This window comes from Calidris pugnax, unplaced genomic scaffold, assembly GCF_001431845.1.
Source record: "Calidris pugnax isolate Ruff unplaced genomic scaffold, ASM143184v1 scaffold1, whole genome shotgun sequence".
Lineage (NCBI taxonomy): Eukaryota > Metazoa > Chordata > Aves > Charadriiformes > Scolopacidae > Calidris > Calidris pugnax.
The window spans coordinates 11,359,320-11,382,742 of record NW_015090800.1 but is presented as its reverse complement, the minus strand read 5'-3'; the positions used below and the strand labels follow the sequence as shown (position 1 = coordinate 11,382,742).

At 36.7% G+C, this 23,423-nt stretch overlaps 1 protein-coding gene across 1 annotated transcript in view; it reads left to right on the top strand.

Moving 5' to 3' along the window:
* The window catches only part of IGF1 (insulin like growth factor 1), a 50,040-nt gene that overhangs the window by 5,289 nt on the left and 21,328 nt on the right, over positions 1-23,423 (top strand). The window lies entirely within an intron of this gene.

The window sequence follows — 23,423 nt, the reverse complement described above, 5'->3', positions numbered from 1 at the left end:
ATTTAAATACAGGTGAAGGAAAATTCATGCATGGTGAGATAATATAGATCAACACCCATACACACAACAGATAAAATTTAGTCTGTACTAATGTGGATATATTCATACTCAAATAACTTCTTGGAGCAAGACCTACACTTTGGAACTGAACATCACATTATTTTTCCTTTGCTGTTTTTTAGATTGTGCAAAGCTGGAGTAGTTAGATAAGTAACCCTTTTATCTTGGTACCTTCTCAAAAGTGTTATCAAGATCAAGAAATACACAACTCGTAAATAATAGAAATCTATTTCTAATTTTCAGCTATTTGCTACTCAAATAATATAAAGTCAATTAAACTTTTAGCTAGGAATATATTTGCTTTGAATTGATTCATTAATATATTTATTAAAAACATGCAAGAATTTGTGCTCTTAGGGCCTCTGAAGCTAGTGTTTACTTTTATTAATAATATGTACTTGTCTGAAGTTAGCTGTCCTTCAGGGCCTCAGTTTCCTTTTGAAACAAGTACATAACTAAGAAAAGGAAATATGGGGTGGTTAGGCTGTAAAGATAAGAAATAAACTGAAGGGTTTTTTTTATTTAGTTTTATATTCTTTGTGATGTCTAGTTGTTTTTTTACTTTTATCATTCTCATTTTATTCTAATAATTCTTGCCTTCTAAGCTATCACTTTTGTTTTTCTGATCTTACCACCCCATTCCTATTAATTTTTATTTGTGGAGTCATTGCTTTCAATGTTTTTCTCCTTGTTTGCAATAATAATAGAATTAGGAAAACCTAGTTTTTGTGCCTTTAATTTACATGAAATTCCAATTTCCTCAACACACAAGCTGCAGACATTTGCACTATCTTCTTGGCACTTTCTATTAAAATTTACCTTTGAAACTGGGAGTCCTCTTTCATATATACAGGGTATATCACTAAAGAACCCTTCCTTTCTGTATTTAACACTTTAGCTATTGTTAACAAGCATCTACTCTAGGGTGCTCTTTAACTTAGTATCCTGGTGCTAAACATAATATTAAAAATACTGGAATCTCTCATAAAGGAATTCACATGTTCATTAGGACACCAAAATCCACTACATTTATCAGCAGCTGAGTTACACTTAAGGGGCTATTTGAGTGTCCTACCAATACTTTCACTACATGGTTGGAAGGAATGTAAAGGAAGACTTTCACATCCTCCTTTTGTTTTTGCATCAGAAATGAGACAATATACTGCGTCCTTAGAGCAGCATAGGATTTTTTTTACTATGCGTGTTTCTTAGGCATTTTCTCAGTCATTCCTCTCCTGGAAAAATGTTTGCAGCTTGTTCAGAGAACTATCACACTCGCTTACCACAAGAGTGGTTGTTACTGCCAAGCAATGAGACTTACTGTTATGTGTACTCTTTGGGTCCCTCAAGGTAAGGGGGCATGTCATGTGCTAATCAGCAATAACGCTCTTTCTTTTCAATCTCTGTTAGTCTAAGGTTGGACAATCTGTTTCAAACCTCTATGTTCCCTAAACTAGATCATCCTTACTTTAAAATACCAAGATGTGTTTCTGAAATTTTAAAAATCTCTACCTTTGCAACCTTGAGTTTTATCTGCTGTCAGTAAAGACCTTCTGTCTTAGTTTTCTTTGTTGTTTTCTTATGTTCTGAGTTTTCACTTGAAATTAATGTAGCTGTTGACACCATAATGGTCTACCTTGCTCCGTATGAGAGACTATGAAAGGTTTTACTAATGAATGACCACCCTGTTTTAGGGAAGTCTTGAACTGTTGCAATCAACAGACTGCAATCACAACATTCGACAGGAATTTTATGAAGTTGATACGTGGCCCTTGGATGCTAAGTAATAGGTGTCCTTCTGACTCATGAAGCAGTGATTTAATCTGGTTTAGCCTTCTCCCTCTTATTTGTTAGTGTTTAATCTAAAATACAGGACTATAGAAACGTAAATCCAGTAACATTGGTAAAATGAATTAAGATCCTTGAATCAAATGTACTGCAGAATGCAGCATGTTATTGGAAGTTAAAAATGTTGCTCCTTTTCATGGGACTTTTTAAGAATGCTATATCATTTGCAGAAGTAAGAATACAGTGAACTTTTTTCTTTTATTGTGAAGAGAATGTCAATTTAAACTGTATTTTAAGCCTTCCATTCTCATACTCTGGTTCCTTTATATAAAGTATATTCAATGAAAATATTTTCCTTTAACTTACACAGGAAATAGCTGTGAAGGAAGTTTTTTCTTCCATCATTCTGCATCTCACTAGAGACTCCAAATATAAAGAATACCTTTAGGTTGAGGTGGAACTCCTGGTTCAGATTTAAGGTCAAAGCTTCTGACTATTCCTTTGGAGTTGTGGGTGGAAATGAAGCTAGAAATAATTGAGTTGCTTTTTGTTGAAACTCTGTAGTCCACAACCACAAGGCTACATCTATGGCTAGGACTAGAAGAAAAAAAAGGCCTTTCTATGGTCTACTCTGCCCAACTTCCCAGCTATAAAAAGTGTTGTCCTTGGGAATATCCCCAACAGTGAGCAACATAAGACTGTTGGTTTATAATAATCAGAAAATCGGGATAAGACAGTGAACATAATTTTGGGTAATCAGAGCTGTCATCGGATCTCATTGCTTTGTAGAACTAAGGTATATATGGAGGAACTGCTGCCTTCCAGAGGAGGAAATAAAGGCACTAGGCAATTACATTTTGCTTCTTCCATTTCCCTTTCATTCACAGCTTTTTGTTTACTTCAGGAAGTTTGCTTTTAAGATGTTAATTAAAGTTTCTAGGCCTGTCAAACCTATCAGCATAATTACAAGAGATGGTATGACACTCAGTTCTTTAACTACTCCATACCTGTAGGAGCTATGAGTCATTAGCTCCTCTCTGATTGAAAGGAATGTTAATGTTACAAGCCCAGGAGAGGCATGCTGAAAAGCTGTGGTGGACACACACAGCCTGTGGTGTCAGTGACAGTCTTACAAATCTTTGCAAAGAAATGTTGGTCATCTTGACTATGTTCACACAGCAAGATCTGAGAGTTTTTAAGTTCCTTGGTCTGGCTACATGCCTTATTCGTGTCCAAATCCTGTATCCACGGAAGAGTTAAGCATATTCCTCAATCTTTATCCACAGGAAAAGGAGTGAAGCCTGGAAAAGGAGCTAAGATATGCTTTAGCCAGGTCAGCAGGGTCCAGTGCTCAGGGAACCAGGACTATAGACACAGTTACTGATATACCTCTGCAAGAAAGAAGGCTATGGCTTGTGGAATGGTATCACTGCATAGTCAAATAACTGATACACGAATTTGGTGTGTGCTCCATTGCCCTTGGTAGTAATCATTGAGGAAATTCTCTGAAAATAAGCCAGTTTTTGAAAGAATTTTGCCCTTTTTTACCACACTAAGAAAGGTTAGGGACTGTTCATAAAGGCTAACCTTAGTTTAGGGAGGTTAATCTTCTTAAGTTACCTCTTTAATAACAGAGAGAGAGGTTCTGCCTTCTTTCTCCATGAATCACACAGAGAGTCTAGGAGGATTTAGCCTCTAAAACACACTAAATTTAGACTCAGCAAACAGGTCTCCTCTACAGCTAGTTCTCAGGTCACCGAGGATTTAATAATTTTTCAACCTTTTCATTAAGAGGGACTGTAGTAGTAATGATAATTTTAATGAGGTGGATGGAAGCAAATCATTGATCAAAATTTCAGCAGGAAACAACTCTGCAAAAAGCCTTTACTACCAAACCCAAATAAATACAGTTTCTCCTGAAGTTCAATTTATATGTGTCCTTATTAGCTGTTAGACATTAGAAATGCTAATGTTTTTATGATGTTTGCTTTTATCTATGCACTAGATCAAGTGTCAGATTTCATCTCAAATAGCAGAAAGCTGTTATTTGACATTTGATTCCCTAACTGCTATATGTGTATTTAATACATTGTTTAGTCTCATGTTGGATAAAGTCACTCAAAGAAGCACTTGGCAAGATCAGCATTAATTCCTGGCATAGCTGCCCCTCTTACTTTTCCACTGAATCTTAAATACCAAGAAAAACCCTTCACTGACTTCAATTCTGGCACACACTTTATGCAATTAGCCAAAACCCTTGCATATGGACCTCTTCATTTGTTCTGGTATTAATAATGCATTTGCAATATTTGATCAACAGCAGCAAGATTCGCAATGCAAATTATTCAGTTTAGCAGAACCACATAGCCTCTTAATTAAAACCTTTTGCATTAACTACTCAAGCATCTAGGACAATCCATACAGAGTGCTCATTCAAAGAAGGAAGTTCATACAGCCATTTCTCTAGAGCTTATTCAGCACTTTAGCTCTTATGTATGTTTCAAACCCCCTCACATCATTGAAAATCAAATACAGACTTAAAGTCATTTTCATTTCAGCGCTTTGCTAAAAAAGGATGGATCTGAACTTGTTTATTAAACCATACCCAAATGTCAATATTTCCCTATGATACAAGCTTAATTGTTAAAAAATATGACAACAATTGAAAGGGTAACCAACAGTTAAGTCATTTCTCAGTCTAGAAATCAAGACAAAAGAAATACCACAAATGTATGCTTATTAAAGAATTTATGCTAAATTTATCTCTGGCAATAACCACAGGAACTTCCACGTCAAAAAGAAGAAAAAGCCATTAATTCATACCTTCTTTGTGGTACATTTAATGCAAAATCACTACACAAGATATAGCCCAAGTACTGGGTCTAATTGTTAAGTAATGACAGGCATATTTCATGTTTGCCTCAGTGAACGAGTTTCTGAAAACAAGAATTTTAACACATCCATAGCTTTTGGAGGGGTATTACGAATACAGACTAGTGGTTCACTCCAACTTATAGAAAATTTTACATTGTCACTGTAAGTAAAAATTTAAAAATTTGATTCCAGTTAAATGCCTACTTCAACCAAAAGGTTGTACCTTAGTTAACACATAACTTTCAAAATAACAGGATAAATTGCTTTTCTTACTGTATCAGAGCAAGAAAAGTGAAATGGTATCTCCTTTTCAGACTTCTTTAATAGTAGGCAAATTTAATTGATGAGCTTATCTTGTCAATTTTATCTGAGCAACTTTTAGGCTAGCTTTCTGATTGCCTCTCCAATGTAAATTCCTGGTAAAATAGTTTGGAATTCCTTTTAAAACTGCTTTGAATTCCTTAGTAAACTTAAGTTCCTACAAAATCAGACACAAGACCAAAATATTTGCTATATTTTCTGATTGAATCCCATGTACAGTCAAATTTAATATGTTTCAATGTTCTTGTTCTTACAAGACAGAGTGGAATCTGTTTGCTTACCTTATGTTACCTTGCTAGTGAAAACTTGTCAATTTTATCTGAGCAACTTTTAGGCTAGCTTTCTGATTGCCTCTCCAATGTAAATTCCTGGTAAAATAGTTTGGAATTCCTTTTAAAACTGCTTTGAATTCCTTAGTAAACTTAAGTTCCTACAAAATCAGACACAAGACCAAAATATTTGCTATATTTTCTGATTGAATCCCATGTACAGTCAAATTTAATATGTTTCAATGTTCTTGTTCTTACAAGACAGAGTGGAATCTGTTTGCTTACCTCATGTTACCTTGCTAGTGAAAACTGGAATAGCTTCCTTTTATAAAAAAAAAATTTAGACTTCATCTCTTTTTTTTTTCTGAGTCTACAGTGTATTTATGTATTTCCCATCTTACTTTTGAAATTCAGCTGTGATCCCAGTTTTCCTGTCTATGTAATATCATTGTTCTAGAGTGATATGTCTGAATGCCTTCAGGCAGCAGCCCCTTCTGCTTCCTTGCATGTCCATAACAGTGTGGAAGTAAGAAAAAAATGTCCTGTCAAAGCATTTCCATTAGGAAATAATGGCTCATGCCCAAACCTAAAATTATATAAAATTTTTTGATACCAAACTATTTTTAATAGGGCTTATGTCTTTGTGTGTTGGGCAGAAATTTACACAATGTGCAGAATAAAGAAGGGGTTGGCTCAGACCATTCTGACTCAATCCAGCTCAGTGAACAAAACTGTTTTCTTTCTGAAAACAAATATTCTAGCAATGCTTATTAACTATTTCTGTCTCCAAAAAAGTAAGCACTTAAGTAACACTTCCAGCTCCTATAAACAGCAATTTCTAAGGAAAGTAAATGTAAATAATACTGAAAGTTGTTTTGAATTCTAGAGAATGTTAATTAACAGACATATCTTACTAACACAATGGATAAAAGCTTAAATCACACACACAAACTCTGTATTCCACAGTAAATCTGTATTCTAAAGAATATTTTTTAATGTATGGCTTATGCAAAAGTAGAAAATGTAGAAGTGTTGTGGGGAAAATTGTAGAGATGTTGTTAGGGTTGTGGATCTGAAAAGACAAGTACATTCCTAATTAGCTCTGTGTGGTACTATGTATAATAAATCAAATTTACGGGTTGTGGATCTGAAAAGACAAGTACATTCCTAATTAGCTCTGTGTGGTACTATGTATATATGTATAAATCAAATTTAGAACAGAGGGATTTTTTTCAGTCTTGCATTAACTATACTGAAAGTTTCTTTTAACTCAGCCCCATCAAAGTGACTGGATAAGAACTTCTACTATTATAAGAATATTTTTACAGCTCATTTTTGTAAGGCTTCATTGATTCCCTTGGGTTACATGAAAGCGAAAAAGGACATGTACTTTAGGTTAACGTAGGAGGTTTAAATTGAGTATATTTCATACCTTAAAACTTCTGTAGACAAGTAAGATGTAATAATTTGTTTCTACTTCCCCTGAATTCCTGAATTACTAGTCAACAGGTCTTCCATGAAAAAAAACTTAGTTTTTCCTACGTATTTCGAGTTTTATGTTTCTTTCCATTAAAGTTTCCAGCCTTTCACAGACATATTTAGTTTGGCAGGAAGAATATGGTGACTCATAGACTGAAGAGATTTGAGAGCAAGCTACTGAAAATGTATCTAATTTCTTCTTGTGTAATTTGGGAGCAAGCTACTGATAGTATGTCTAATTTTCCTAGTTTAATCAGATGTATTGTTGGCAAATACATGTCCTGAATAAAAGACATCTTTATTCCTTAAATATATAACTAAGATTAAATGCAAAAACACTATATATATTTGCTTTTAAAACCCTTCTGTGTTTTTCTTATTGTTTCTGGCATTTTACTCTAAATCAATGGGCACTGAATGAAAACTGATGTACTAGTGAAATAATTTGCATTATGACCCTACTTATATTTTGGAATTCAGATATATCAGAGTATTCCTTACTGATGTTTTTGGTGGGGTTTATTTTCTGCTTTTTTTCAAGTGAGGATAGAGGTGTAGGAAGAATAGGTGATGTTATTTTACCTCTGCGATTCATATAGAGAAGGATAGATGTATTAGAAAAGCTGTCATTTGTATTTTATGTTGTTGACTGTATTGTTTCTTTCACCTCTTTTCAGACAAAATACTTTTAAATTCAGTTCTTTATGGACAGACAATCTGTGACATCATTTTCATTTATCCACATACAGACAGAACCTTCTGAATGATAAAAACTGAGCAGAGATTAGATCCAATAAACAAAAGGAAGCTTTGATTTAGGTTCATTCCATCTACTTTTGGCCATGTAAATAAGGTATCTGAGTTAGGATCCTACTCGAGCTCGTTCTACAGAATGAGAGGAGTTAAAAACTTTCAGAGCTCTCATTGAGTTCTGGGTATCACACAGGACATACTTTTCCTTCTCCACTAAATTAAGCAAGGAAGCTATGACAATTGTAGCCTTAAGTTAGCTAAGTCAGTTTAGTAAGGACCCTCCATTAAAAGCCTAAACTTTGGTGGGATGAAAACCACACAGTGAAATTCAATGTGGAGATAAGGATATACTCATACAGACCACATTTCAGATCAAAGTAAATCCAAGCTTATTTTAGCTGCCATGGTATAATACAGTTAAGCAAAGACGCGGAATGTGCCTTATGTAGGTAACACCAGTTACTCCTTTGGTCTTTAAGAACTCCCAGGCCTTAGTCTGACTAGGTGTGAATCCTGCTGGAGAAAGTACTCTGCTCTCAGACAGTAAAAGTAGAAGGGAAAAGCTTTTCTTTTCTTCTTAATATAGAAGATAGCATATACTCTTACATGCCATAATAAGTAACACTCCTTCATGTTTTATTCCTGTATAACGAGACAAGGTCCACTTATCCATGCATAAATAAAGAAGCAATTTGTTACACTGCTGTTCACATGGATTCATTTCTATTCCATCAATAGACATGGTCCAACAGGTTTTTAAGAAATTGAGACAATAATAATATATAAAACCTAGAGTAACCTCTGAATATAAGATGTCATTAAAGAAGCATTATCTCCATTGGAATGCTCTGCCATAAAGTGTCATCGTGGAGAAAGGACACAGAATAATGCTTAAGTACAATTTTGAGATACTCATTGATACAACAGGCAGGCAATCCGAATACTTAAAAAATAACTACTGCTGACCTAATAGCTCATCTATTAAAGCAATAATATGACTGAACCGTGACAGAACCCTGCCTAAGGTTGTTATCCATTAAATAAGTTGAATCAACAGCTTCAGTACCTCCCTCCATCCAAGGCAAGGATTTTTAAGGATAAAATATTGCAAGTAAGTGTGTACCTACACTTACTTAGAGAAAAGAGGGAGACTGTCAAGGAAAAGCTGATATATACTATAAGAAAGAAGGGACAAAAATGATACCAAAGGGGGAAATAGTGATGATAATAATCCAGGCTGGGCCTGGCCAGGAGTTTTTTCACTTCATAATCCACAATCAGGAGTCCATGGATACTTACTCAAGGTTATCTGTTAACTTCAATTGGCTTCAGCTCAGTGCACTGAGGACAGCGTGAGTTAATTTGAGAAATTCTCTATGCTCACTAAAGAAAACATTGATCATTGATTTTCCTAGGTCTTTTGGCCATAAGTATCATTGCACCACAAATATTTTCCCTTGACTGGATTCCCACTGGTTTCTAACTAGTCATCTGTTTTTCCTAAGAACTACCAGCTGAACTTCTGATATTTTTCCTCCTGTATTATAAATATAGCAAATAGAGGCTCTTTTAAGCAATCAATAGGTACTACTTGTGCCTGATTTGAAAACAGTACAGACACATCATGTAATTTTAAAGTACATCCATCATTCAGGGTACTAACTGTTAAAAAATATCAATTTTTCATACATAAGTGTTTGCTGAAGTGCCTAAATTAGTCTTGATTTTGTGGCATATAGATGGCTACATCTAGGATTCTAAACATTTAGAAGTCTTAGTCTATTTTCAAAAATTATTACGAGTTTCATGAAAAGTCAGTGAAACCTTAGAGGCTCCTAAAGGCACACGAGGCAGATTTTCAATATTTTTTAGGCACTGAAGAGCCAGATGGACACTCCAAAGATTTTTCAAAAGCAGTCATGTATCTAATTTCCACTGAAATCAATGACAGGTGGTCCCAGGCAGTTGGGGTTTTTTAAATCCTTCAAGGAATATGCTTGTGCTTTTAGTTGCCCCAGTATCTTTGGAAATATGAGTCAGGGTCCTCAGGTACTTGACTAAATTTTGCTTGTGTACCTTATTGACTACTTGTGAAAAAGCTATCACTATTAAAAGCTCTTTAAAATAAGAATTGGCATAATGACTTGGCTTCATCTCTGACGTTAAACATACTAATACGCTTAGTATGAAATCTTCTTATTTCTAGCATAAATATGTGAGGCATCAGATGAAAGCTAATAATTTCTCAAGTGAGCTAAAAATAATGATGGCTGAATGAATAAATATTCTAAGAGGCATTCTGGAACAGACAGTGGTTAATAAGTACTGTAAATGCTACCTTTCTTCTAAACTCATTTGCAAGATGCCAAAACCTAAACATGGACCCCAAACAATAAGGGGTAATGACTGAACATGAGAAAAATTATAATCATTGCAGAAAGTTGGAGGCAATGAATATTTTATTGTTTTCTTTGTCTTCTAATCAGGAAAAATATAGTTTAAAATCTCTCAAACTTTTACGATGTCTTATGTTGGAGTTTCATATTCTTGTGAATTAGACCTAGTCTCAATTGAAATGAGAGAGCACCTAAACTTAGAGCAATAATTCTAAATACATTGTAATATAAGGAGTAAGAGAATATGCAGGTTTTATTAAAAAGTACTAGTTTGTGTAACCACAAATAATGAAGGAATGTATAAATTAAACACACTTTTTAAGCATGTGCTGCCACTCAAAGAGCTTATTGAAAGAACTAGTGACTTAAGCTGTGTTCTTAAAGATCCCGTAAAATCAGGGAATATTAGCCTTAATTTTGGTCATAGTCCAATCAGTTTTACATGATGATACAGTCCATAACTAAATGACTAGATACTTTAACAAAAAATTCTATCTGTAGTTATGCAGGATGCATACCAAAAAAATCATTCAAATATTTATTTTGTCTTCACTATGTGATGGGTGATCTCATGCCCTATTGACTTCCAAGATCCAAACACTGCAGACAATAAGAATTAATATTTTCCTCATAAAGTCCTCTAGAGTGCTCATCATAGAAGTATTTGATTGCAGCACTCAGACAAATCCATTATACCCTACAATTTCCCAGGAAATCATCTGTTTCTCTAAGCATTTTTAAGTTGTTTCTTTTTCCCTAGTAATTGCGTATCCAACTGGAGATGGCAAGGATTAATTGTGCAAAGTAATTTAAACATTTCTGCCAGTACTTTGTATGTTCAAAACAGAATACAAATGTCAGTTAATTTAACCTAGAGATGCAGTGAAGTAGTACTTTCCACTTATGTCGGGAAACTGGAGCAAAAAGGCAAATCCAGGTTTTAAAACATGCAGCTGCAAGTGTGCCACTTGCTCAATAGCAGCTTTAGCATATACCCTGTCCTACTTGAGCTAACAAAGCACTTTTGCCAAGAAAGCCGGAAACAAAAGCAAGGTGATCTTCGTCTCTTTTTGTTCAACTGTAAACAGCTTTCCAGTGAATCATTAGCCTCTTTTTGCTTTCATTGGAGCAACAGAAATTGCGTCATCCTTGTGAGCTGCAGAAATTCTAGGGCAGCTGTGTGCAGGACAGCAGCAAAGCATTGACCTAGAATAGTTTTTATTGTCAAGTGGCAGGTGAGAAATAGAATTTAGTGCAAAATCACTTAAAATTTAAATTATTGAAATCTCTTGGTCAAGAGATCTGATTTTAGATTAAAAGGTTAAAAACAACTAAGAAAGAACATAAAAGAACTCTTTTCAGCTAGTGAAGGAGCTCAGGAAAGATGATACAGGAAAGCCCTGTATATGTTCACAAAAAGTACAGCACACATTCACAAAAAGTTCATCAACCGCTGTGATTGTGTAAACACCTCTCAGAGTTCTGTGCTAAACCTTCCGCTGGAATAAGTAATTTCCTTTCTTCAGTAAGGACAACATAAATTAGGCGTATCCATTCATGGGTAGTCAGTTGAAACTAGCAACTGGATGAGAATTCATTCAAGTAATTTTATGATGTGAGTGTTAGCAGAGACCACCAGTGCATTTCTCAACAGTCACAGTATAAACATCATGTTTTTCATATACCAAGTTTTGTTGGCAATGGACAGTAATCTACTGAATAAAAAGCCACTTTACCTGTCAATTTGGATTTTTTCCTGCTTTCACCATGCTGCATCAGTATTGTATGCATCACTTGGAAAGCTGTTTGTTCTGAACAACCTAAACAATTATATTTTGATGGTTTTCATGTTGCCATTTCCCTATAATCTCAGGAAATGCAGAGATGTCTCAGAAAACTTAGACCTAGTTTGTATCAACAGTAGATTGTTGTCTTGCTGAAACACCTACAATGACAGAAAACTTGTGGCTGAAGTAGGCAGTTGAAATCTGAAAGTCCTGTTTATTCTTATTTTGAACCAGTACAGAATATTTATTTTTTCTTTGAACCACCTCTACCTCTTCAGTTTGCATTATATTCCTTATACCATGTTGAAAGCAGAATCATAATGCTGTTTTGAAACACAGTTCAGCTGGTTTTGAACTCATTTTAGACACAGTTAAACTGCAATAATTTAGATGATGGCTGCTTCATTTCAGTGCAGCAAGTGAGAAAGCAAGCAATTCAATGACCCCAAGTTCACCGAAATTGCTGGAAAATAAAAACAAGGGTTTGGAAGGCCAGCGCTTCAACATGTAAAGAAATATATTGAATACTTCAAAAGATATAAAATTCTTAGAACTGTTGGACAGGCTTCTGTGTGTGAACTTTCCTGTCCAAGTGACATTGCTAAATACCATGACACCAATCAGAGGGCTGACATCATGTTGTTGTGTAACTCATAACCATAGCAATGTCCCTTTTAAAAATGCATGATATGTGCATTCAGCGGCTTAAAATCTCAACTGTGTCAGATGTTAAATAATGTACAATTCAAGAGGTTTATTTTGAAATATGAGCTCTTCATATTTTTTCTTTATGCGCGGAAAAAAAAATGTAAAGCTTCTTAAGCCAATGTTAACTCTGGAAGCTTGGATTCAGGCAACAGACACAGTAAGAAGAGGTTTCATCACCAATATAACTCATAGTGATATAATCTTGCAAAAGAGCTAATCCTGATCATTTTAACAGGCAACAATAAGCTTGAGCTTCTACATTACAAATGGAATGCAATGCACCTAAATTATACAGTCAATAAATACCATAGTACTCCCAAATTGCTAAGTGGTTTATGTATCAGTCCAAGTTAACAGTATAGGTTAGGCCTGACAACTACAAGCGATGGAGAAGAGCACGTAACAGAAAAGGGGAATGTAATTGGCCTTTCTTTTTCTTCAAAACTAAACACCCATCCAAAGAACCATTAGCCTCTTTCTGATCTTACTGGAGCAACAGAAATTGCCTCATTCTTGTGAGCTGCAGCGCAGCAGCAAAGCACTGACCAGGAATAGTTCTTGCTGCCAAGTCATGGTGATTGATAAACAGAATTCAGTAGTGCCAGGTACTAGTAAAGGGAATGACACGTACCCTTAGCCTCAAGTGACATGCAGTAGGGAGCCTCTGGTGTCTGTTACCTATCCTTTTAGAATATCAGTATATTGCAGCTGTAAATCAGTAGCATTCTGTTGGATTCATTGTCCCTTTACGTGACCACAGTTATCAGCAGTTGTTCAATATAGCTTTTCCCTCTTGATGATCCACTGAAGAGTCCAGTAACATGGTTTTTATGATGCATAAAAATATGGAATTAAGGCTTATTGTACCCCATAGGCTGCATATTATCAATGAATTTTGAAGCTATGCTCCCAGAAGATAAGGGATGATATGCCCCATAAAACACTGTCATCTAGGGTAGACTGAATTACAACTTCTTTGGCAAAGATAAAAGCACCTGAATTTCTCTGTTAACAAATAACAAGACCACCATTTCGTCTTTCAACACTTGGCAATATAACTGTTACTTGACGTGCACAAGAATTCTGCACACAGACTACTTTCAATAGCAAACCCATGGCCACTTGATTTCTTGATAAAGAATCATAGAATAGTTTAGGTTGGAAGGGACTTTTAAAAATCATCTAGTCCAATCCCCCTGCAATGAGCAGGGATACCTCCCACTAGATCAGGTTGCTCAAAGCCCCATCCAACCCAACCCTGAACGTTTCAGGAATGGGGCATCTACCACCTCTCTGGGCAACATGTCCCAGTGCTTTGTCACCCTCACTGTAAAAAATTTCTTCTTTCTATCCAGTCTAAATCTAACCTCTTTTAGTTTAAAACCATTACGCTTTGTCCTAGCATAACAGGCTCTGCTAAAAATTTTGTCATCATCTTTGTTATAAGCTCCTTGTTAGTACTGGAAGGCTGCTATAAGGTCTCCCTGGAGCCTTCTCCTCTCCAGGCTAAACAACCCCAACTCTCTCAGCCTGTCTTCATAGGAGAGGTGCTCCGGCCCTCTTATCATTTTCATGGCCCTCCTCTGGATCTGCTCCAACAGGTCCATGTGTTTCCTGTGCTGAGGATTCCAGAGCTGGATGCAGTAACTCCAAGTGGGGTCTCACAAGAGTGAAGCAGAGGGGCAGAATCACCTCCCTTGACCTGCTGGCCACACTTCTTTTCATGCAGCCCAAGATATGGTTGCCTTTCTGGGCTGCCAGTGCACATTGCTGGCTCATGTCCAGCTTTTCATCCACCAGTACCCCAAGTCCTTCTCCTCAGGGCTGCTCCCAATCCCTTTATCACCCAGCTTGTATTGATACCAGGGATTGCCCTGCTCTGAGTGCATACATGCTGCATAAGATTATTGTGTTGCTAACCAATTTCTCATATGTGCAGAAAATATCTTTATAAATTTTGCACCCATAGAAAGAAATGGTGAGGTATTTAAATGCATGAGTCCAGCAGTACTTAATTCTGTTTAACACAGTCCCTTTCTGTGCAATCCACAAATCCAGAAATAAGACTTCAAAACACAAGAAGCCTAAGTGGTGTAAACTCTCTTTAACCTTTTCTATTTCAGAGGACAGACCTAGTGCTTTTGTAGGTAGGCAATGGATAAAGAAAAGCAGCTGGGAGGGCTATCGCTATTTCTATGCAATGCACCTAAATTATACAGTCAATAAATACCATAGTACTCCCAAATTGCTAAGTGGTTTATGTATCAGTCCAAGTTAACAGTATAGGTTAGGCCTGACAACTACAAGCGATGGAGAAGAGCACGTAACAGAAAAGGGGAATGTAATTGGCCTTTCTTTTTCTTCAAAACTAAACACCCATCCAAAGAACCATTAGCCTCTTTCTGATCTTACTGGAGCAACAGAAATTGCCTCATTCTTGTGAGCTGCAGCGCAGCAGCAAAGCACTGACCAGGAATAGTTCTTGCTGCCAAGTCATGGTGATTGATAAACAGAATTCAGTAGTGCCAGGTACTAGTAAAGGGAATGACACGTACCCTTAGCCTCAAGTGACATGCAGTAGGGAGCCTCTGGTGTCTGTTACCTATCCTTTTAGAATATCAGTATATTGCAGCTGTAAATCAGTAGCATTCTGTTGGATTCATTGTCCCTTTACGTGACCACAGTTATCAGCAGTTGTTCAATATAGCTTTTCCCTCTTGATGATCCACTGAAGAGTCCAGTAACATGGTTTTTATGATGCATAAAAATATGGAATTAAGGCTTATTGTACCCCATAGGCTGCATATTATCAATGAATTTTGAAGCTATGCTCCCAGAAGATAAGGGATGATATGCCCCATAAAACACTGTCATCTAGGGTAGACTGAATTACAACTTCTTTGGCAAAGATAAAAGCACCTGAATTTCTCTGTTAACAAATAACAAGACCACCATTTCGTCTTTCAACACTTGGCAATATAACTGTTACTTGACGTGCACAAGAATTCTGCACACAGACTACTTTCAATAGCAAACCCATGGCCACTTGATTTCTTGATAAAGAATCATAGAATAGTTTAGGTTGGAAGGGACTTTTAAAAATCATCTAGTCCAATCCCCCTGCAATGAGCAGGGATACCTCCCACTAGATCAGGTTGCTCAAAGCCCCATCCAACCCAACCCTGAACGTTTCAGGAATGGGGCATCTACCACCTCTCTGGGCAACATGTCCCAGTGCTTTGTCACCCTCACTGTAAAAAATTTCTTCTTTCTATCCAGTCTAAATCTAACCTCTTTTAGTTTAAAACCATTACGCTTTGTCCTAGCATAACAGGCTCTGCTAAAAATTTTGTCATCATCTTTGTTATAAGCTCCTTGTTAGTACTGGAAGGCTGCTATAAGGTCTCCCTGGAGCCTTCTCCTCTCCAGGCTAAACAACCCCAACTCTCTCAGCCTGTCTTCATAGGAGAGGTGCTCCGGCCCTCTTATCATTTTCATGGCCCTCCTCTGGATCTGCTCCAACAGGTCCATGTGTTTCCTGTGCTGAGGATTCCAGAGCTGGATGCAGTAACTCCAAGTGGGGTCTCACAAGAGTGAAGCAGAGGGGCAGAATCACCTCCCTTGACCTGCTGGCCACACTTCTTTTCATGCAGCCCAAGATATGGTTGCCTTTCTGGGCTGCCAGTGCACATTGCTGGCTCATGTCCAGCTTTTCATCCACCAGTACCCCAAGTCCTTCTCCTCAGGGCTGCTCCCAATCCCTTTATCACCCAGCTTGTATTGATACCAGGGATTGCCCTGCTCTGAGTGCATACATGCTGCATAAGATTATTGTGTTGCTAACCAATTTCTCATATGTGCAGAAAATATCTTTATAAATTTTGCACCCATAGAAAGAAATGGTGAGGTATTTAAATGCATGAGTCCAGCAGTACTTAATTCTGTTTAACACAGTCCCTTTCTGTGCAATCCACAAATCCAGAAATAAGACTTCAAAACACAAGAAGCCTAAGTGGTGTAAACTCTCTTTAACCTTTTCTATTTCAGAGGACAGACCTAGTGCTTTTGTAGGTAGGCAATGGATAAAGAAAAGCAGCTGGGAGGGCTATCGCTATTTCTAGCTCTGGGACTAACTGGCTTACATAACCTTGAACAAACCAATTTTATCTGTATTTGTCTTACTTTCACCATGTGTGAAAATGAGGCAATGATGTTTATTCACCTTTTAAATGCTTTTGAAATCCTCCAATTCATGTAAACACTCAGATCCATCCAAATACTATTTTTTAAAAGTTCATCCATATATAACTCAATCGCTAGAAGGGTTAAAGTTTTAAGCAAAATGCCGCATTTCAGTAAGGATGAAAAATTATAGGTAACAGTCTAGCAGACTTAGGAAGACAGTTCAGTAAATACAATAAAAATAGATCTGTTTACATAACAGATAAAAATTGGCTACTACTTTCAAACTAGAAGTTAATGTATGTCATATTACTGCAGAGAATCCCTCAAGCCATTTTTAAACAATACTATAACAGTTACATAAAACTTAATGGCAAGTTAAGTAGATCACCCCAGCAGGCCCTCTGCTTACTGTGAGTATATGGCACCGAGTTCATAGGTTACTTGAGACTCATTCTCCCAGCCAAAGGAGTCAAACAATAACACTTCTAGGCGTTGAAACACTTTTCCTTGGATTTCAGCAGAAGCAGATGTGGGGCTGACTACACACTGAACAAAAAGAATATTATGAAAAGAGCATGGCAGCAAAAATATGAGCTAAGCTTGCAGTTTATCTGTAATCATCCTTGCATTTCACCTTGACATTAGCTTTCTAATATTACCCTCTTCATCTGAAGATCAGTACAAAGCTTCAACAAATCGGAAGCTCATTTCTTCATGTGTGCTTCAGATTCCTGTTCTGAACAAATTGGTGCAGTGTTTCAATTTTCATTTTAGTTTGGGGTGTAAGTTCTGAGTCATCATCATTTAATTTTCTCCAAGCTCGTGTTTTCTGTTTTTCTTCCTGGATGTGTCATAACAACTGAATTGTACCACCCCAGTAAAATGGTAAAGCCCAGCAGACATCTGCCAGCAACAAAATACTGTGCTCTCACTCTAATTCCCCACACATCCCACTTTTCACACCACTTTCCCTTGCATCCTCTCCATAAAGTGGTAGAGCCTAGTAAGCATTTTCTTTTCACTCTCCACAACACTCTGCCAATGCTAACACAGAGATGAGGCAATAAATCAAAAGAGTCGCCTCAGAGAAGAGTGCACTTGCCTTGCATGCTCTTTTCCTAGCCCTGTTTCTATCAATATTCCCATGAGGTTAACTTCCCTGAAGTCAGTGACTTCCCTGCAGGTAGGATATCTCTCAATTCTGGGTCAATACTGTGTTAATGAATTGTGAAGGTATTCTTTTTCAGAATGGCTATGTAATTTTGATGTGAGAAAATCAACTGAGAAAAGTTTTACTCTCTTAAATTTAATAGAAACTTTGTTCAAAAGTTTCCAGCATTATTAAGGCAGGAACAATAGAAAAAAACCAAACCCTTAGTCTGAGCTTTGAGATATCCAACATTAATTTAAAGGACTGAATACTCTAGTATGTTTCTTTTAAAAACAATCATTATATATCAAAATTGTATGCAGAAGAAAAGAAGGCAAGAATTAGCAGTAAGAGATGTATTGCAAGCAAAGCAGAAACATTTCATCTGGAAAGAGGTAAAAATGATGAATCAAAAGAAAACATAATTTAATACAGAGGAGCCTTTAAAAGCTGCTAATAAAGTTATGTATTTGGCAGCTACCTTACCTGAACTAGGACTTTGATTCCTTTGAGGGTGAATCATCTTTGAACCAGGTTTCAAGGACAGTTCTCCTCTCACAAACGCACAACACATGCAACTGCGACCAATTTTTCTTACCAGATCTGGGTTGGGCAGTGACTGCACTCTGTAAGAGCAATTGCCTATCAGTGGATAGCTATATAAGTATCAATTTTGCAGTCTGCTAGCGCAAACTGTGGAGCATCTCTGTAGAAATACCCCCATCAGATCACCTAACCACATCTTATTTAACTTCAGTCTCAAACCTCACCCCAATGTTCAGATGGGGAAATGTCAATATCAGGCAGCAGGTTCAGCTATGGCAAGCAGTAACAAATGATAGCAGCCTTTCTAAAGACCAGGAGAGTTGCCAGATGACAACTCCTTGAAATTATCATGAGGGGGATACAAAAATAAAAACACTTGTGGCAGCCCAACTCTTCAGAGAACTGAACTGATTAATAGTAACACTGGACTGATCAATACCTATGCCTACCTTTACTGATAAATACCTCAGAGCCTTGGAAATTTCCGATTTTTAGGTGATGTTCCACATGGAGGATACAGGTGCACATCTCTGAACCAAGGTAATTTCCTTTTTCCATCTTCCATGAATTCCACCTTCACATCACAGAAGCACAAGGGTTATTCAATAAAACTGACATACATACACTTCAGAGAAGAGAGGGTTACATTTTAATAAGGGCAAACCCATGTGGCTTCCCATCTTATTGTCAGAAGTTACTCCATGGTTTTAGCTGCACCTTTCTCTATCCCATTCTTTTACAAGAAGAAAACAAAAAACAATCAAAAACTTATCAAAGAGGTTCGATTTTCAAAACCTGAAACTCAGACAGTTAAGGTTTGGTGAAGTTACAACAACGTTAAATCAGAGATTAATATTAGAAAGTGTTAGGTAATCTGAAGTTTAGGTGTTGTTACCTGCTGCAACAATTAGTGTCAATGGCAATATTGTGGTGCCAAACAATAGTAATTTATATGTATGATTACCAAACTTCGTGTTCTGCTGCTCAGTTGATGATAGTGTTACAAGATATTCAGTTTGCTTTTGCAGGAGTATTTAATTTTCAAACACTTATATGCACTTTGTGCAATGAGACAGGATGAATTGTTCTTTAGGGATTGGGCTGCCCCTCATTGATTCCAGCTTGAGCTATACCAGATGCCATATAGCCTAATCTTTCTTCTGCATCCACTAAATGTGACTTTATATAATTGCGCCAAAGTACTGAGACAATAATGGATGAATGGTCCATGAAGAACCCTGGAGAGATTTCAGCAATTTCTGTAAGGAAGTGAGTCAAAAAGAATCTGAGAAAGATACAGGACATGGTGCAATAATGTCTGGTTTCTTCTGAACAAAAAGAAAGAACAAGTGTCCTATCACTGATATTTTATCTTGAGCCAGTATGGTGTCTAATGTGAAAATATACAATGTGAAATAATAAATTAAGAACGTCTGTTCTATTAGGAAACAAATACAGTACACAATAATTACTAACAGCTTCAACACTAAAACATTAACAATATGTTTTAATTTTTAAATACTGCATTTCGTAGCAATTTTACAGCATATCACTTTGAAAGACCTTGTAGATACTTGCCAGATGTGATACAGTGGTAGAGGAATACTACAGCTTATTTATCCTTAGATCACCCCACTCTGTCTCTCAAACCAGAGAAATTATTTCTGAATTTCCTAATGATCTTGCAAGATAAACATTGAAAATTAGTGGAGCTAGAAATTACTACATTAAAAGGAGTATTATATTCTTTAATTCTAGTGCTAAGAACATAAACCTTTCCTAAGTCCTACTTATCAGTACAATGACGTCATCCTGGAGTAGGGGAAGGATAATCTTCCTTGTTACTGCATTATTGGAGAATGACAAGGAATTCTGACAAATATACTGCTCCTCCTGCATACAAGTTTAATTACAACCAATACTAAACAGTCTCTTTTACATGGGGTGGAATGTACCGTGGATTTTAAACACCACATATTGTTTTCTGTATTTCTAGTATCTTTTCTCCCTACAACACAGCAACATGTTCCAAACATTTTTCAATGCTTCCTCTCTGCTCTTTGCCTTCACTCCACCAGCTGTCACTCCACTGACATTTCCCAAGCATGAAGCTGACAAAGAGCAGGGTAGGGCTTAAGTGCTTAAGCTGAGGAGATCAGTAGCAATATTTTAAAATATCAACATAACTCAGCGTTTGGGAACAATTTCTGTTATCGTTAGTTGAACAGAAAACACTGTTTACTACATAACCTTTTGCGCTGAATGCAGTTCAGTTATTTTAGAAACTTAAAAGGTTACTAAACTACAGCATACAGCTATTTTGTCTGTAAATTTCCTGGTTTTCTATCATAATATTTCATTTAAACTAGAAATGAAGAAAACCTAGCCTGACTAATATTAAGACATTTCAGTATAGACAATTAAGAAAACTATTAATAATGCAGAAACGAGGCCAAAGGACAGATATTTGGGAAGTGTTTTACATCCCGATTTGCACGTCTTCTCCAAATCCCAGAACTGCACTTACAGGTCAAAATGATCTGAAATTCTGGTCTAAAAAAGGTCAAGTGGAGTTATCACACGGGGGTGCCTCCCTCCAACAGTTAAGCTTTCTTGTCATTTTCTAGTTTTTGTCTGTTATTTGAACCACTGTAGTCCAAGATCCAAATACTGACAGGAAAAACTATTGCAACATGCAGAGCTACCATAAACATTTTCTTCAACCTGTAAAATTCCTGGTCCCACTACTGAAATTAAATTAGCTCGGCCGCTCCAACAGCAGAAAGACAAGTTGATGTGATTTTCAATAGCCTCCAAAAATCTTACCTAGTGTTCATAATTTTAGGAAACTTTCAAGGTAAGATTTCCAGTTTGCCATCTGGCTTGATTACAGCATTTACCACTCTCCTGTGTATCTATAAACCAAACAGGGAGCGAATCTTATCTTCTCTTTGTTCAGAAATAGTTCCACGGGGTTTCTGCTCTTCCCACGTTATGTGCTAAGAAGAAGACAGGAAAACGATCACAAGCCTCTCTGATACTGCTGATGAGGTGACAATACCATGATACGCAGAAGCGATTTCGGTGGAGGCACAGAGAGCCTGTTATGTCCTATAGTGTGGACATACCCTTACACTGCAGTGTGTTTCCACTGCTCTGACTTGTAGGCGCTGCCACGCCGCTAACCAAGGGTGAAGGAGCCCTCTAGTGTAAAAAAGAAACTGAACCTACTGCCCATAGTTTGCACACAAGTACAATGACAGCAATGCCACTGTCCGTCTCCAGGCATTCCAGCAACACATGCTGGCCAGCAGGTGCAACAATTCTAAAACTTCCTGCATCTCAACACTGAAAGAAAAAAGGTATATATCCTTCCAGCTGGTCTTAATGGGTGTTACAGGTGATGTGATTTCAGGGCTAACGTGTGACTGGCCATAAAACCAGTCTTAATTGATGAAGGAATCCAAAAACTCAAAAATGATGCAGAAATAAACTGCAATCCCTGCCAGCTAAACATTTATTTAATTTTTTCAGTAGACCTTGACTTTAAGAACAGTTGTTAAAAAGAATTTAAGGGCCAGAAAAACTTTTTGTAGACCCTGTGTGCTAGGGTAAATTTTATCTATTATGTGCTGATCACTCAAACCTTCTGGAGGTGTAACCACTTTGCTCTATAATACCCAGGAAATTCCAGTGCTCGGATCGATATACTGATGATGCAGCTTCATCACAACAGCTCCATCTCTTTATCTTGCATGACATATAGAAAAAAATGTCTATATATATCACCACAGCATTTAATTCATGGGATATTCCCGTAATATATATACAGTTGAAGACACAAAAAGTCATTGGAGAAGCAGCCTATGTCTCTGTTGTATCTGTGCTATTCTATGAAGACACTGCATAGTAGCTGTTGGCAAAAGATCACAGTTTTGCAAGTAGAGAGACAGACACATTAAGAGAGAAAATTAGAGATTCAGTCCCACACAGGTCAATAATATGCAGCTATTTCCAGCATCAAAACTTTTGGTTTATGCTTTGTATCACTAAGATTATGAAAAAATAGCAATACAATGTTGATTGTATTTTATTGTCACTAATTCTAAATGAGATATATGTTAAATTTATCTGGTCTAAAGACAATATTATTCTGAAGTTGTATAAAGAAAACCATATGCAATAGTTTATTTCTGTGTTTTTAGTCTTTAGAGTGATCACAGTTGATTGCATAGCAGTTTTATGATGCTGGGTGGAAAGTTAAAACAATTACGAAGTTTAAATTGATAACAACTTATTTAATGCCCTGCTGTCTAACAGCTAGAGGGATAAACAAAGAATACCTAGAATGCTGGAATGAATTTAGGAAATTAATTAGAAAAGTTATGAAGTGATATTAGAAGACGACAAGTAATGCATGAGAGGCATAAGCAAGTGACAGATGAGGAGAGATTGCAAATAATTAACCAAAATCACAAGAGATGCAATTTAATCATTTAGAAGCAAAGAAAAGAAAACAGACCCATCTTAGACAAATAGAACTGTAAAAGTGACTTCATTTTATTTCCATTTAGGATTTTATCCAGATGCTAACCTGAAACTTTTCTGAATCTCACAAAAGGGGAAAATGAGTATCACCCTGGTTAAGGATCTTGTGCTAGAAATCTTACATAAACAGCCACTCTCACTAAACTTGCTGAACTTATCACTTCCGGACAGGCTGCATAGCCTCCTTGGGTTATTTTGGCACCTCCTTTTCTGGCTAGCAAAGAGGAGTTCAAAGGAATGCAAAATGAAATACAACAGGGAAAAAAAATAACCCAACTTTCCCAAACCACAGAAAACTTTAATTTGGTATACATTTTGACCAAAGGTTCAGGGAGAGCAATGGTCTAATTTTATCCAAAAATCACTCTCAATGGAAAGAACTCTAAAAAGTTGTGGTACAGAAGGACTAAGAGAAAGAAATACTGTATTGCTGACCTCTACATCCACACTCAACGTGTATAAATAGTAAAAGTGCAGGAGGCTACAATAATAAATAGCACTTTTAGGAGGCAGTGTCAGAGGAAACTGTATAGATTATTCCACTTTCTAATGAGATTTG